The following is a 4,438-nucleotide window of genomic DNA, read 5'->3' as shown; positions in this document are numbered from 1 at the left end:
GTGCAACTTTGAATGTTTCTGGCTGATTTGGAGTCATCTGGGTTACATTTTGGGCACTGTATTTGTAGGCAAGGTTGTGGAGGTGTGGTTTGTAAGGGCCCAAACTAGGGTTAGGGTTAGGGTTGGAAAACAACCTGGATTTTTTCTAATGCCTTTACTGTGCTCTAAGATGCATTTGAAATGCAGGAAAAGTGTTGGTTTGTTGTTTCCTCGATTACGAATTTTTACCAATTTTACAGTTTTTTCTACTCCATATACTGTACATATCAAAATGATGGTCAAGTTTGGAGATTGTGATAATACACTTTCTAAATGCTAAACTCTCTTAATAATTGCATGTCAAAAGCAAATTAAAAGGATAGTTTTAGCCAGACGGTGGTGGTAATTGCAATCCTTACCTTTTAAACCTAGGAAACAGTTTGGTTTTATTTCCAATTTCAGCAGCAAGTAAAGAAAAAGATCTGGATATCTGAAAGTTTTTCACAGGTGACACATTAAAATACTTTAAATGTGCAACTTTGAATGTTTCTGGCTGATTTGGAGTCAACTGGGTTACATTTTGGGCACTGTATTTGTAGGCAAGGTTGTGGAGGTGTGGTTCGTAAGGGCCCGAACTAGGGTTAGGGTTAGTGTTGGAAAACAACCTGGATTTTTTTAAATGCCTTTACTGTGCTCTAGGATGCATTTGAAATGTAGGAAAAGTGTTGGTTTGTTGTTTCCTCGATTACGAATTTTTACCAATTTTGCAGTTTTTTCTAGTCCATATACTGTACATATCAAAATGATGGTCAAGATTGGAGATTGTGATAATACACTTTCTAAATGCTAAACTCTCTTAATTATTGCATGTCAAAAGCAAATTAAAAGGATAGTTTTAGCCAGACATTGGTGGTAATTGCAATCCTTACCTTTTAAACCTAGGAAACAGTTTGGTTTTATTTGCAATTTCAGCATCAAGTAAAGAAAAAGATCTGGATATCTGAAAGTTTTTCACAGGTGACACATTAAAATACTTTAAATGTGCAACTTTGAATGTTTCTGGCTGATTTGGAGTCATCTGGGTTACATTTTGGGCACTGTATTTGTAGGCAAGGTTGTGGAGGTGTGGTTCGTAAGGGCCCGAACTAGGGTTAGGGTTAGTGTTGGACAACACCTGGATTTTTTCTAATGCCTTTACTGTGCTCTAGGATGCATTTGAAATGTAGGAAATGTGTTGGTTTGTTGTTTCCTCGATTACGAATTTTTACCAATTTTGCAGTTTTTTCTATTCCATATACAGTACATATCAAATTGATGGTCAAGTTTGGAGATTGTGATAATACACTTTCTAAATGCTAAACTCTCTTAATTATTGCATGTGAAAAGCAAATTAAAAGGATAGTTTTAGCCAGACATTGGTGGTAATTGCAATCCTTACCTTTTAAACTTAGGAAACAGTTTGGTTTTATGTGCAATTTCAGCAGCAAGTAAAGAAAAATATCTGGATATCTAAAAGTTTTTCACTGTTTTGACATGTCTGCACTGGTACAGAACCGAGCAATCAGAAAACGTGTGAAACTGTCTTTAGACTCAGCATATAGTACCGAGGCCCCCCATGACCAAATAAAGGCTAACCTCGATAATCAGCCTAAAGAACGCAGACTACAGCAAAACGACTGACTTTGAAAAGGGAATGAACGTCCGGAAGGAGTAGTGGAACTAGCTTGAGATGCTTCTCCGGACCCCTAACTAAAAGCCAGCGAGAACCAGCAGCGGCGTCCACTCCTGTCGAACCGGGATCCTTCCGCAGCCACGCAGCTCGTGGTGTCCTAACCCTCCCGTATCTGATTTTGGACCAAGCACATCAGGGGAGAGCGCGAACGCAGTCCCCCACTACCAGAAATTATGCAGTCGAGATTCCCTCATTTGGGGAATTCGCAGGGGTCAGCACAGCCGGAGTGCAATGGCCGAGCCTCGCCCTGGGTGAACCGATTTCGATTTTTCGATTTTTAAGAACTTTATTTTCTTTTCACAATAAAATACAGGACATCACAAATCAGAAAGCTTTACATTAATATACATACTTAAAACAGTATATAGGATCACATCTCATTACATTTTGACACGGTAACAGTTACATAGTAACAATTTATTTTTTTCTGGTGCAAATCACATTCTTTACTTACTTTCACAGTCTCTTGAGATATTGACCTATGCTCTCTATTTCCCACAGATTTTCTGCTTCCTCCCTCCCTTCTCTCCACAGATCTCTGAGGTAATAGTTCTCTCGGGTGATGAACAGGGCCAGGCTACCTGCTGCCTTGACTGGGACCTCGATGCCTTTGAACAGCCCCATGTTCCTCACTCTCCACAGGGCGTCTTTCCCACTGTTCACCACGGCCCAGATCCTGTCAAACACGTCAGGAGGAAGTTTGACAGGAGAGATGCCGTATATGACGAAAGCAGCGGTCAGGGTAAATTGGGGCGAGAGAGCCTGCAACCAATCTTCAAACTGTGCCCAGAAGGCCTTAGCAAAAAAACAGGACCACAGGAGATGGGTCACAGTCTCCTCCTCGCCGCAGCCCACCCTAACGCAGCGAGGCCCCTACGGTACAAGAAAGTTCGTACAGGTAAGCACTGGTGGACGACACTCCAGGCTAAATCACTGTGAATGTTGCACAGAAACTTAGAGGATGTGTGTTTCCACACCTTCCTTGTTTGGGCTGATGTTAAAATGCCCACAGGGGTCTGCCTATTATTCTGGGGTGCAACGAAATCTTCCAGTTTTTGGACCCTGACATCTCGGAAGGGAATATGGCCAATTGGGTGAGATCTTAGAAAACTTTTAACTGTCCCATAAATTGCAGGGCATGTGTCAGAGAGTGGGACGTCCAGCTTGGGTCTGACACCCCACACTCTGAACACCTCCCTACCTACCCAGAGCCTGGAAAAATAAGTCCAGGTACGCGCTGCAGGTGCTGTTGCAAAGCCTCTCAGCACAGAGGCCAGGAAAATGCACAGCAGCTTCGTAGCAATATCTGGGACAGACTTCCCCCCTGAGGGTAGTGGCCTGTACATTATTTCCCTTCTGAGTCTTTCCTGCTTCCCACCCCATAGAAATTGAAACATCAATCTCCTCAGCACCGCCGCAACACGGTGTGGGATTGGGAAGGTAGAAGCCAGAAAATTCAAGACAGACAAGAGCTCGGCTTTGATGACCAGCACCTTCCCTGTCATGGTGAGGTCTCGGTCCTTCCATTGCATCAGTTTTTTGTTTAAGATTGGCAATTTGTTCTGCCAATTTACTGTTCCCATCTCTTCTCCAAAATACACCCCCAGGACCTTAATTCTCTTCTCTTGCAGCCTGAGATCATGTCCTTCTATTGGCTCCCTCCAGTTCTGATAAAAAATCTCACTCTTAGATTTGTTAATTTTTGCGGAGGAAGCCAAAGAGAAACGATCACAGCACTGCAGAGCTCTGCTAATTGAGGCATTGTCAGAGAGGAGCAGGGTGACGTCATCCATGTATAGAGATGTCTTTACCTCTCCTCCCCCACTTCCAGGCACTGGTATCCCATTAATGGCCTGATCCTGGCGCAAGGCACAGGCTAAGGGCTCCATAGCCAAAACGAATAACAAGGGGGATAATGGGCAGCCCTGCCTCACCCCTGAACAGACTTCAAAGGGGCGTGATCTATTGCCATTAACCATTACTCTGCTGTTGCTACCTGTGTACAGCAGGTTAATCCACTTTCTCATGATGGGGCCAAACTTCATGTGCTCAAGTACCGATGTTAAGTACTGCCGGTTTAGGTGGTCAAAGACCTTTTCTAGGTCTACACCTAAAATGCACAGAGGGAGGGAGCGATCCTCTGAGTACAGACAGACATCCCTCAACAAGGCCAGGTTGTAGCTCATCAGGCGTCCTGCTATCCCACAAGTCCGTTCTTTCCCTACCAGTGAGGCCACTACATTTTGTAGGCGCAGGATCTTAGCGTCCACGCCTAAGAGGCTGAGGGGTCTCCAGTTCTTTATGTCATTCTTTGCTCCTTTCTTAAACAAGAGAGAGATAGTGCCTTCTCTTAAGGAGTCAGGCAGCAATTCTGTCTTATAGCTTTCCTCGAATAGGAGCAGTAGCGGATCCTGAAGCAGATCCCAAAAGGTGCAATAAAATTCTTTAGGCAGCCCGTCAGCACCCGAAGTTTTCCCCTTCTGTAAGCTCTCCATAGCCTGTCTCAGCTCTTCTACTGTCAAATCCCTCTCAAGTACTTCCCTATCTTCTTCACTCAAAACGTTTTCTAGCTTTGAGGTAAAAAAATGAATTTCTTCATCCTTTACCTCTGTAGAGCTGTACAGTCTTGAGTAGAAGGCCTCGCTGCAGGAGAGGATAGCACTCGGCTCTGTTCTCTCTCGTCCCTCCTCAACAACACTTTCCATGACAGACTTGGAGCCTACCACT

General features: G+C 44.0%; 1 non-coding gene across 1 annotated transcript; it reads right to left on the bottom strand.

Moving 5' to 3' along the window:
* Window positions 1-1,844: 1,844 nt before the first annotated feature.
* LOC148631082 (U1 spliceosomal RNA) lies at window positions 1,845-2,004 on the bottom strand. The gene has a single exon (XR_015934879.1). It is a non-coding gene; the product is annotated as a U1 spliceosomal RNA (small nuclear RNA).
* Window positions 2,005-4,438: the final 2,434 nt, after the last annotated feature.

This window comes from Lepisosteus platostomus, unplaced genomic scaffold (genome assembly GCF_059453375.1).
Source record: "Lepisosteus platostomus isolate fLepPlt1 unplaced genomic scaffold, fLepPlt1.hap1 Scaffold_80_H1, whole genome shotgun sequence".
In the NCBI taxonomy this organism is placed as follows: Eukaryota; Metazoa; Chordata; class Actinopteri; order Semionotiformes; family Lepisosteidae; genus Lepisosteus; species Lepisosteus platostomus.
This window is presented reverse-complemented; position numbering and strand designations above follow the sequence as displayed.